Source organism: Triturus cristatus, chromosome 11 (assembly GCF_964204655.1).
Source record: "Triturus cristatus chromosome 11, aTriCri1.1, whole genome shotgun sequence".
Taxonomy (NCBI): domain Eukaryota; kingdom Metazoa; phylum Chordata; class Amphibia; order Caudata; family Salamandridae; genus Triturus; species Triturus cristatus.
Window position 1 is genome coordinate 393739714 of NC_140594.1, and position 12699 is coordinate 393752412.

General features: G+C 45.3%; 1 protein-coding gene across 5 annotated transcripts in view; it reads left to right on the forward strand.

The window, feature by feature from the left end:
• Nucleotides 1-786: 786 nt before the first annotated feature.
• Nucleotides 787-12699, forward strand: part of LOC146784261 (beta-1,3-galactosyltransferase 2-like) — a 250783-nt gene continuing 238870 nt past the window's right edge. Inside the window, exon 1 of one of the 5 annotated variants that reach the window (XM_085635089.1) lies at nt 787-1007. The gene's annotated coding sequence lies outside the window, so the exon portion shown is untranslated. Of the gene's footprint in view, nt 1008-1542; nt 1729-12699 lie in introns of those variants that run through there. The other 4 variants (XM_085635087.1, XM_085635088.1, XM_085635086.1 and 1 more) reach the window with 4 other exon arrangements.

The following is a 12699-nucleotide window of genomic DNA, read 5'->3' on the forward strand; positions in this document are numbered from 1 at the left end:
TACAGACCGGAAATAGATTGTTTTATGTCTGTATTGGTCTGTAAAAATCAGTAAAAACGGAAAAATGGAAGCCTTAATTATGATACATAAATGCATTTAGCAGTGAAAGCATGACCCATAAATGAAGGGGCCCCTGGTGTGACAGCCCTGCACAGCACACTGAGTCTCGCATCCAGTCCTGGGGCAGATTTACAAGCCCCTTGCGCCACTTTTGCGTAATTTTTTCCATGCTAAAAATGACGTAAAAGTGGCGCATGGACCTTGTAAATCTGCCCCCTGGCATTTCACTTCTTACTTCCAGAGAGCACCCAGTTTTATCTACACCCACTCAACCAACACAATTTTTGGTGGAATCCTGCCTAACAGTCTGGTTGCGAAAACTTATTGGAGAGAGTGGCACATGGCAAAATGATGCCCCCTTGCAGAATGTGATCAGGGTCTCCTGAAGAGTTCGTGCACCCTTTAAAGGAACTCCACCCATTGGTTTCCATCATTGTTTTTGTTTTGTCACATTTATTTTATTGCCATTTCCTAGTTTTATTTGTTTTATCCAACCTGGCTCCTTTTTGTCCCTCCATTTTATAATGCCTCTGACTGGTTCCTTATATATCCTTGAAAACTGTTTGCTTTTTGGGAACTTTTTATTCTTTTTGCGAAAGCACACCAAGTCTTTCCCTCAGCTTGTTTCCCGTTTCTCTACTTCCCTGTCCTCCTGTATTAGGGCAGAGTGAGACAGTGAGTCTATTTGGTTTCTCTTCTTCGACGGCACCAGAGCTCACTCACCATTGTACGGCAGAAGGGCGAAGGGTGAAGGGCAGAGGAGAGCAGTACGCGTCATCGCTGAGCTCGCGACCTCAGGTTTATGAGGGCCACCCATCACCTCCATACACCGCCGGGAGGCGATGACGGCGACAACGCACGACAACCGGCGTTAAACATGAAGCACGCGCGACGTTGATATGATCTTTTCGTAAATAAAACCTGCAATAGTGGCTCCAAAGTGAAGGGTACGCAGAAGCATGATCACCATGCGGCTCCTACCCCCTCCCCCCCCCCCACCTTTGCCCCTACTGTCCCCTACTGTTCTTCGCGCCATGCCCTTTCTTCTGCCTCCTTTATTCTCCTAATCCCCTCTATTGTTCCCCCTTTTTTTCCCCTCCTTACTCCATCAGTTTTAGTTTTTCTATCTCATGAATGCACTAGCAACGAATGTAACTGTAAGTGATTTAATGCTGTAACATTGTTTAATCCTCATGTAAAGCGCTCTGATACCCCCGGGTCTAGCCAGCGCTATACAAAACTCAATAATTAAATAAATACATTTTTAAATGCACGCGGCAAAGCATCGGGAGAAGATGAACACACCGAAAAAAGTGAACTCGGTGATTGTCAAGCCATAGATGGAAATGTTCTCATGTTTATAAATTGACATATTTCGAATACGGAGCCATCGCGCGCAATCTGGAAAAAAAAAGCCAGCTGAGTCTCGAAACAGGAAATATGCGAAGACTGAGGTTCAATATGCAAATGAGAGAAGAGACTAGTACCTGGGAGGAAATTGAGATTCACAGACAATGCTGTATCTCGCGGCTTAGCAGCGGGTATGGCAAAAACGCTCGCGCCGGATGGTAGGTTGGACTAGACGGGCTGTTTTATGTCCAAAAACCTTCTGTCTGGCGATCGATGGAGTTTTAGACGCACATCTCAAGGTCACGCGGACGCAGCAAGGTAAAATCATCTTGTTAAGTAACTTATTTGATACAATAAGTTAGAGGTGGGCTTTGGACGAGACCCGGAAAGCTCGAGCCTGGCTCTATCTCGCTCAGCTCGAGGTCCTGTTGGAACCTCGAGCACATAACGAGCCGAGCTTATGTGTGGCTTTGCCTGTCTGCCTCCCTCAACGAAGGAAGTAGAGACCAGGTTCGAGGCTCGGGGTCGACTCAACATCCTGTTTTTCTGGGCAAATCGTTTAATCTGCTCCTCTCTAAAAACAATGAACGCGAAAGAGCATGTAATGTAACTAATGCTCAGGTAAAACGCTCCAATACCTCCATGCCGAGTTCCAGCTGTAGAAGACTTGCAGAAAAATGCACAATGAGGTAAAAATGAAGCCGTGGCATGAGGGAAGGCAAATAGAGACCCGTTTCCTGGCTGATTTGTACAAAGTGAAACAAGAAAACCTGAATAGATTGCGGCTTCCCCACTTAAATCGTGTGATCTAAGGCACATAGGTTATCTCACCAACACTCTTTTTTCTTCACTACCGCGTATGGAAGCCCTTTTAACTATGCGAGTTCAGAATGCCAGTTGTAGAAACCCTACAGCACTTGATTTAATAGTCTGCAATGCTGCGCTATAATAATCTGGCTTTACATGACAGCTGTCTTGCCTCTTAGTGCACTAATGGTTCATATTTTAAAACTATCACTTTTAATAAGTTACTTCTCAGCGCCGTGCTGTACTGTGAATTATTAATAAAGCTTCACATGTTAAGGAAATACACTTTCTTGACTCTTGAAGCGGCATGATCATGTTTATGTGATATTTGTCGTGTGATTTACGCAGTGAACATGTTCGGGGCTCGGCTCGTGCACTGGCTCCATGATCGGAGCCAGACACCACTGGCTCGGCTGGCGCGTGGCTCTCCTTGTAAATATGTTGGCTCGCCCACCTCTACAATGAATACTTTTGTATTTCAGGGCTAGGGCTTCCGACTTTCAAAGTGGGCATCCAGGTCCGAGTGTTGGGTCAACATCCTGTGATTCTGGGCAAATCATTTAATCACACAATGATAAACAAGCATTGTAAACGCACGAAGTCTCGCCGATGTGATTACATTTTTTTCCATTTTTTTTTACAGTTTTACGCCTGTGAGCAGCTGTGCAATATAAGTTAAAGGAACTCGGTAAAAGTGTTATCACTTGTTTTTTTAGGATGGCAATATATTGCGCAGTATCTGGTGGTGACATAAAGCGTTCTTGTACCTTCAGGTGATGATAACGTGAAAGCTAGTGTCAATATTTTTGGGGCAAAACGGCTCCCCACATTGCTAGCACACACATTGCCCAATTCCATTTAATGGATTTTCTTTCTTGTTCGACTTTGCATTTCGCTCCATGCCCTATTACATCATTTTCAGTCTGCAAAAATATGCGCTTGTTTGGAGTGCTACAGTTTAACTAAAAAAAATAGAGAGAAGGGGCAGGATAGCGGATGTGGCGTAATGGACAGAACTGCGGACCTTGCAGCTGGCGAGCTAGGGAGCCGGGTTTGAGTCTCTGCGTCGGTTCACAAGCATGCTTGAAATGCGTGCTAAAGAAGTTTAAATAAAAGACACTGTAAAAAGCAGAAAAAATGTCACATAGGACGAGACAAACAAAAAACAAGCTCTAAATGCATGCAGCCAGGGAAAGTAAACGGTATGGAGCGTTAACCTAATGAAAAAAGTTCGAACAACCAACACCATGGGAATGAGTAGTTAGGCCTTGGGAGACTGAAAAGATAGACACAGAAGGGAGCACAGGCTACTACCAATAGAAATGGAGGAAAGCAAACTGGTAAGCACACAGAAGAACTGAAGACGAGATGTAAAGTCTCTTTTAAGATATATTAAAAACAATAGATTTCACAAGAACAGTGCAATCGCTGTGCAGGCAAAACCTAACAAGCCGAGTGCAAGCAAAATCTAAACAAGCATTTGCAATGCAATAGGTCTGGCATTTACACGAGTTTGAGCTATTGGCCTTGTAAATGACAATGCCCTTTCTTTATGTTTTGGTTTTTAAAACATAAATAAAAGGCATTGTCATTTCAATGCTAATAGCTCAAACTCACGTAAATGCGAGACCTATTGCATTGCAAATTCTTGTTCCATTTGTGACATGGAGGAAGGGGTGGGGGGGGGCTGGGGAGGGGGGAATTGGGGGCGCAGTATAAAGACCGCCAGGATTGGCTTGACGGTTCAGATTGGAAATATTGTTTTAATATATCAAGAAGCCTTTTTGAAATTGAACTTGAAACAGTAAACCACTGCAAAAGTGGGCAGACCATCCCGCCAACCAAAGAAGCACTTATCCCGGTGCTGAAGAAACCTAGACCAGTAGTTGGCGAGGGTAAACAGAAGTACCCCTCTGTGGATAAAAAGCTTATGGAAGTGGGTGCAATAAAGACCCGGTTCCAAGCACAGCCTACAAATACACTGGCACAAAGGGAGGTGCTTTCCCGCGCGCTGAAAAGCTTAAAAACAGAAACTATCCAAAACGAGTTTGAGCTATTGGCATTGTAAATGACAATGCTTTTTATTTAAGTTTGGTTTTTTAAAACATAAATAAAAGGCACTGTCATTTACAATGCCAATAGCTCAAACTCGTATAAATGCGAGACCTATTGCATTGCAAATGCTTGTTGTAGTTCTAGGTTTCTGTTGTAACCTCTAGGGGTGTGAGAAGTTGTGTTGAAGGGGTAAGCGGTTGAGGTAGGTGAAACCTGTCAGTGCTAAAGTCTTTTGCTAAACATTTTGGACCTGCCAATCGTGAGGATGTGACTTAATGGCTAGAGCGGGCGACTTTGAAGTTGGCGAACTGGGTTTGAGATTGGTGTCGGCGCAAACATCCTGTGATTCTGGGTAAATCAATTAATCTCCCCGTACCAAAAAAACGAATGTGTCCTACAACTGATGCTCATGTAAAGCGCCCTGATACCTTCGGGTCGAGTTCACGCTATATAAGAAAACTGCAAAAAAATAAACTCTCAAACATTTTTTCCGTGAGAAGTTGTCTTCCTTCAGAACTTGGCGTTGTTTACTCCGGGGTAGACTTTCTACAAAAGTGTTTATTTCGCATAATGGAGACTCCAACGGCATTATATGCTTCGTAGCCCAATTTTGTATTCAGGGAAAGGGTGGGTTCCGTGCCCTACCATGTATTCCTGTGGAGCACTTTTTTTCCAGTCAGAGGCACTTACAGAAGGTACATGCTCTGGCGTGAGAGGCAGCTGCCATCTCTAGTGAATATGGCACTTTATTTTAAAGCAAGCGCCTTATGCCTCGCCTCAGCTGTGGAAAGCGCTACATAAATAGGAACGCATTAGTGAAGGCTTGGAGCGAGGTGAGATCGTGTGCTGCGAATGAACGCGCACGCTTGGTATTGTCCGTTTGATGTCACCGCACCCCATACAGGCCCTTTTGACAAGTGAGAGTTCTTTGTCCTGAGGGCTGGGGTCTGGGAGGCCTTGAGGCTTCCCTCGGGAATCTCTGGGGGAGGGAAGCTTTCCCTGCTGCTGCTGCACACGCTGTCCCTCCCTTTTGTCCTCGAGCCTTGAAAGGAGATAGGAGTCTTGACTCAGCACCCGGGAAGGAGGCGTGAGGAGCATCTGGGGCCACCCTTGCCAACACATGTTTCATTCGTAGCGCACATGCAGACAGTACAGCTTAAAGACAAAGTTCTGAGCATCCAATATATAATTTTCTCCCAAAGTCAGAAGTAAATCGAGACCTTCAATATGACTAGGAAGGACCCGCGCAAGGCCAACACAACAAGCATAAATTGAGATTCCGCCCAACAATGTGGTGGGCGACTGTAAGCAAATCAGATGCAGACCGGTCCAATTTTGATAGCCGTATACTTTTGGTGATCCTGGCGGTCGGGTGCCAGAATTGTCGGGCACTGTTACAGAAGATTTTTCCTGCGTTCGCAACGGACCGGCCATTAAGCTTGTACCGTTCTGCATCTGACTTGCATTGTCTCCCACCACTTTGTTGGGCAGAATTTCATTTTTTTCTCTCTTTCCTATTAAGTTTTGAAGCAATTAATTCTCTCTGCACTGTCTATTATTTAATAAGTGTTAAAGTAATTCTGTCCCTGACAGAACCAACATTACTTTACATTCTACTGTTTCTGTGTCTGTCATTTGTTCATGTTTTTGCCCTAGTCCTATTTCAGTAGCTGTGATTGTGTGTATAATAAGCTGTTGCAGCAAGACGATGCTCATAGGAACAAGGTGATATCCACATACGAGGGGAAATGTTGGGGCAGCCTCGAAAAATAACCATTGAGGTTCTAGGTTTTCTTTCAGGTTCTGTGGCGATATGACTCAGATAGCTTCAACTGAATTTTAAAAATACTCCCCTGGTGTACTTGGACTTTGTGGGTCTTGTTATGCCACAGTTGGTAGTGATCTCTTCCATTTACCATCAGCTTCCATACACACAAACCTCTGACTCTTTCTGGCTTAGTTTCTGCAAACCATACATATGTATGCCATGCCCGCAAATATAAATGAGGCCTAATAGCTCGTTATTTACAGCACGTTTACTAATAAACGCATGTTATCTACAATCCCAAAAATGCATTTTCATTAGAAAGTGCGGCTGAACCTTCACCACATACTCATTGCTCCAATAGATAATATATGTTAAGAACGCTGGAGCAGTGTATCACCATCTAGGTGCAGAGGACCCTGTATACACAAGGCTGCTGCTTTGTTACCTCACCTTTTATGGACTGGGTAGGGTTATTAGGCTATCCTTAAATGTGATGGATTGTCAAGTATATGCAGAAGCTAATTCCAGAGTGAGTTTATTTCAAGGTCCCCTTAACCCATGACTTGTGAAGTGGTGGTGGCATGAACCTGATATGCTCAGTTTGTAAGGTATGCGTTTGATACTAGGGTCTGGGCCATACAGGTTTGGGGGGGGGGGGGTATTTTTGACACTCATTCACAATACACCCTGTGTTGTTCATGAAGTAGTTCATTACTGTGTGTGTGCACAGGCACACCCCATTTATTTGAATGCCTCAGTTTACTAGTAAGCAAAGAATGAGCAATCGAATGAGCTTTCCATGAAGGACTTTGCCGCTCCTCTTTCTTACAGAGATTTAAAGGTCAAGCAAAATAGCAGAAATATATACATCTAGTTGGCCTTTCTGCCTTTTGGGATTCCAAGGTGGCTGGAAAGTCTGAACCTCAAAGCCAGGTTGCTGAGCTGCTAAAGGGGCGATGAAAGTAATCCTGTAGAAGGCCACTCTTTGCTTGTACCCTTGTTCTTGTGTGAGCTTAATAGCTTATGAAAACTTTGTTGCTACCCTGAAAAGGCATTTTGGTCTCACACTGACCATTTGAAGTTCATACTCCGAGTGTCTTCCAAACTTCTTCCTTGATGACCAGCACACGCTCAGTCTAATCTTAAAATGCGTTATTCTTTTTACCTGGTTATTGTCTGTAAAAGTGGCTGTAAATATGACATGCCAGTTTATGCTGTTTAGAACCCGACTGGCTCCCGCTCGGCCAGCTGGCTGTGTCTTGTAATTCACAATGTGTTATGTGCTCCGGAAATCTGAGCGACTCGAAGAATTCACAGAACACGCCCAAACCTGTCACCTCTGGCCAGGCTTAAACTTTCCCAGGCTGTGCCAATCTGACAGTTTTGGCACTGCCCACGTTTGGGCCGCGGCTAATGACCGAGGTGAAGTGGGTGCTCTGTGCCCGGCGTGCAACTGACGGACAACACGCGGCGTCGAGCGCCTCGCCACATGTTCTGTGCCCAGAAGGCTCTGCTAATTTCCTGACGGGCTGGGAAGTTTGGCTGCAGATTAAAGGCATGACTTCATATTTCCCATATTCATTTAACAAGGGGGGAAAATGATGGCTTTTGCAGATATAAACATCCCGTCAGAAAGATAAACACTCGCGCCGGAGCTGCTTATGGTCCAGCCCACAGGGGTAGAACAAGGACGGGTTCACAAAACGTATTTCGTTAAGGATATGTGCGTTACGATTGTGAGGCAGTGAAACAAGCGCGCACTGAAGTTTACGAGGAGGGAGTGGGGGCGGGCACAGTGCAAATGGTGTGCACTTTGATGTCCTCCGTGGCCGCGCGGCTCACTGAGGACATCAAAGGAAGTGATCAGGCAGTGCTTTTCAGGCTGCCAAATGGTGCGCGCGCCCGGCGCACATGCACTGTAGTTGGCGGCCTGAAAAGCACTGTTTGCACTTCCAAAACTCGCTTACTATAAGTCTCCTCGCTTACTATAAGTCTCGCCAGAGGCAGCGCTAAAGCGCTGTCTCAGGCGAGACCTAAAAAGGAAAGTGACCTTGTGTAATGTAACTGTTGTGGGTTGGGGTGGGTGGCTCTTGACGAGACACTGTCGAGAGTTCTGGAACTAAGGATGAAGGCAGTGTGAGTTTCTTACAGGCTTCTCACTGGGTCATAAAGGTATTCAGACTATGTGCTCTTTCAATACTTGGCATCTCTGCAGAGTGCACAGAGTAATGGTCAAATGTGAAAACGTGTAAAGTAGGTACACTGCCGGTGAAATATTGAGTGCATAAACAACAGTATCTCAACTGGTATTATTTGTAAGACTAGTAAATAAGGATGCACGAGACATTGCAGTTCAAGAACATAGGGAGGCTCATGGTTTAGTTAATCGTGCAAGAGGCATCATGTATTGAATAAAGGCAGGGGGGAACAAAAAGGCATAGGGGGTACAAAGTAATTGACAACAGTTGTTACAGCACTGTAAGCAATAAATACATGTGTAACCCGAAAAAATATGTGCACACAAGTGCTCGTGACACAGGAAGTGGACGGCGCAGGTGACAAGTGTACAGCGATAAACGGCGCAAGTGAAATAGTGACTGTAATTTATAAGCAACTTGTGGTTCACAAAAAGGTATTTACATAAATTGATACAGAGTCAAATTCTTTAGTGAACCAAACTGAAGTGTCCCACAAATTGAACTGGGATGTGAACAACATTTTGATCCAATTGGTATATGATTATCATCAGGACCAGGTTACTGAATGAAGGGTGCAGTACAAGGGAAGAGTAAAGAAAAGTTAAGAGTAGGAAAGGAAATGTAGGAAATTAAAGGCAGTGCAGAGCGGCAGAACAATGCCTGTTTGCGAGAACCTGCAGGGAAGGACAAGAAGGGTAGAAGACCCAGTGAGGCTTGGGCCCAACGGTGTTCCGCCAAGGCAGATAAGCGAATTGCTGTAAAGAGAGAGGTATAACCAGTTGGCAGCGGGAGGAAGGTGCGCCAGTGGCCAGATGAGTGATGGAGGGGAGGGGGACTTACCGAAGAGTTAGTAAAATAAGTCGGGGATTGAATCCAGTGGTGCGAGCCCCATAGGGTCTTGTGAGGAGGAGAGAAGTCGGCTCACCGAAGACCTTAAATTAAAGAAAAACAGGCGATGTAGAAAGAATCGCGCAAACCAGTAGGGTGAGCGCATGGGGCAAGTGCAGAGTAAAACAAAAGGAAATGATGGACGGAGTGTTGAACATTGCAAGAACTCACCCACAGTCAACTGATCTGGGTTTAATCCACCACCGTTCTTTAGCCCACTCTGCCACCCCAGTTCAGACATGGCCATATGCAAATCAGTCTGACCTTGTGCCTCATGGGAACAGTCCAGCCCGAACTGCCAAGCCATGTCTTCCCTGGACCGGAAACAAGCTTCCTAGGACCGGTTTCTGGCATTTCAGCCGTCTTCAGCCAGGCTTGCTTGAATCCAGTGGCAAAGTGAGCAAGGGACTCACGTCTGAGCATACCCTGCCAAGTGCAGAGTAACCACACTTACACAAAAGAAGCTGGTTCGGAGGCGACGGGAGCTGTGGGAAAGGGGAGAGAGAGACACTGCTGTAAAGGGTGTGCTCAAGGTAAATGCGTATGTCGAGTAGGCCAAGGAGTGGCCGGCCGGGCGGGCACTTACCGAAGTGATGGTGGCAAAGCTCTGGAAGTGTACCTGGGTCGGAGCCCCAATCCACAGGTGGCCGTCAAGGTGATCGGCAAGCTGGTCGGCAATAAAGCTGGAAGGGAGCCAGCTGTGTGCTAAAGCCACCGCGAGGACGTTGGCGTGAGTGTGTGGGGGCAGGACAAGGGCGGGGCAGCGAAGGCCTAGGGTGGCCGCAGACAAGGGCAGGCAGGAGTCCAATGCCCCAGGGATAGTCAAGAAAAAGAAAGCGTAAGGAGAGGGAAGGGAGTGTGAACAAAGGCCCGATATGCGCTTGAAGGAGCGATATCCGACAACAAGGCTATCAAGATATATTTGTGGAAACATTTAATACAGTTTAAAAGCATAACATGGTACAATTACATAATAAATTGACATGATAGATTTGCGTGATTGGCTCAGTGTGACAGTGATAGAGGGACTGACCAATGAGTGAGGGAGTAGGTATGTCAATCACTGATTCGGAAAAAGGAATGAATCCGGGTAAGGGAGAGACATGGTCAATAGAAATTCATTCATGTTTGCAAAGGGCAGAATGTCCTCGGCATTGTCGGTAACCAATGGGGGGGGGGCTCATGGGTACTTGAAAGGGAACGATATGGTGGAGGTAGCTGAAGGAGGAGAATTTACAATTATATGGTATTATTCCACTCATCAATGGTATTAAACCCTTGGTTAACAGAGTTACATCAAGTGATCCATTTACATTCACTATTGTTGAGCAACAACTGGTGGTTACCACCCCTGGTAGGCAGTATGGGTTGGTCTATCACCTGCCACGTCATGTCCATTTCACTATGTTGTTTTTTGAAGTAGTGGGTCACCAAGGGGGCGCTCATGACTTTACAGTGGATCCGGCTCTCGTGTTGGATTATTCGCAGTTTCACCATTTGAGTTGTTTGTCCGATGTACACTAGGTTGCACGGGCAATGTATCGCATAAATGACGTTGGAGGATTGACAGTTAGTGAAGGTCTTCAATTTGTAGGTTATATTGTTGAAAACAAATTCCATGGTATTTACTGTGAGGCAGAAAACTACACAATTTTGGCACTTGCAGTGTCCAACGACTGGTGGAAGCCCCCATGCTGTGGTGATCGATTCAGGGTTTTTGGGTTTGGCCGGCCAAGTGAAGGCATGCACCAGGTGAATCGAGATGTTATAGGAAAAGAGGGGAGGCTGTTGGAAGGGCGCATGGACCCGGAGGATGGGCCAATTTTTCTTGATAATTTTGCTGACTTGATTGCTGGAAGGACTGAACGTGGTGACAAAAGGGATCCTGGTGTTCTCCCGTTTGTTCTTAGGGGTAAGTGCCAACCCCTCGACTGCTTCATTAAAAAAACAGGTCAAATGGCTACTTTTGAAAGAACTTCATCAGCAATAGCCTCTATGTCATTTGCTAGACACTTCCCTCTTGTGCTTGACAATCATATATACTTTGTGTGAAGAAATGTATGCTTGACATTCATTTTCACTTTGTGCTTTGAAATGTGTGTTTGACAATCATTTTTACTTTGTGTTTGAAATGCATTTTGTCGTTCTTTTGACGTAGGGCGCTGCTAAAACTTCACGGCCCTGTCTAGTAGGGCTTTACCTGTTTGATCACATGCTACCTCGTCTTCCCCTAACACCCACATTTACTTTTATGATTCAGGTTCCTCTTATGTTTGCCTTATTGTATTGTACTCATACTGTTTATTCATGTCAAAGTTAGTTTCCTTTTTGTACAGCGCTCTGATACTCGTCTGGGTCTTGTTCGCGCTTTATAAAACTTTTCAAATAAATAAGATGTTCCCGGTGACAGTACCAAGCCCTCTTGCGTGCTCTTGAAAGCAATAGAGCTGGATAGCCCCTCTGTACTAGTTTGTTGGTTAAAATGGCTGCTTCACAAAAGTAATCTTTGCCCCATTTACAATTCCTTCGGATGTGAAGGAATTGTCCGTGGGAGAGACCATCACGAAGGCTGCGAGGATTGTAGCTGGAGTAGTGTAGAAGGGTGTTGCGTTCTGTGGATTTCCTGTATAGGGCGGTTCCTAGTTTACCATCTTCGGCATGGAGGGTGAGGTCAAGGAATGGGAGGTCGTTAGGTCTGCAGTCAGATGTGAATCTGAGTTGTGGTTGAGATTGATTAAGCCAAACCAAAAAGGAGGTATTTGTGGTGCCTTTCCAAGGAAGGAGGATATTATCTATGTACCTCAGCCATAGAAGTATGTGATCCTGGAAGGGGTTAAGAGTTGTTAGAATGAGGGTTATCTCGAGGTTGTGTACAAACAAGATCACAAAATATGGGGCAAAGCAGGCTCCCATAGAGACTCAAGCGTGTCTCTTTGGTCTGAAGGTAGAAGGTGTCTCGATATAGGAAATAGTTGTTCTGCAGTACAATTTTGACTAGATCCATCATAATTTCCGTGGGTATATGAGTAGGTTTGGGCCTAGTTTCTAGGAGGTCCTGGATAACCTGTAGTCCTTCCTCATGGGGAATGTTGTTGTACAGGGGCTCAATGTCGAGTCCCGCCATGAGTTCCGTGTCCGTATTGAAGGATTTGTCCTCAATGGAATTTATGAGGTCCATGCTGTTGTGTACAAAAGTGTCCGTCAATGGAACAAAGTCTTTGATTGCTGCGTCAATGTATTTCCCCAGGGGTTCAAGAATAGAACCACATCCTGAGACAATGGGGCGTCCAGGTGGGTTGATGATGTCCTTATGTATTTTTAGTAGGACGTAAATGACCGGTGTGCAGGGATGTTGGTTGTTTAAGAATAGGAATTCTTTCTGTGTAATAATGTTCAGTGTCCTGGCGTTGTTGGTGACGTTTTGAATCTTCATTGAAATATTGAGAGCACTATAGGAAAAGAAAATACATGGTTACATGTGAGTGGGGAGGTTTGTGTGTGGAGAATGAAAGAGTTAAGTGAAGGACAGTGTTGGAAAAACACACTCCCACACCGGAAGGGTGGTGGAGTCCT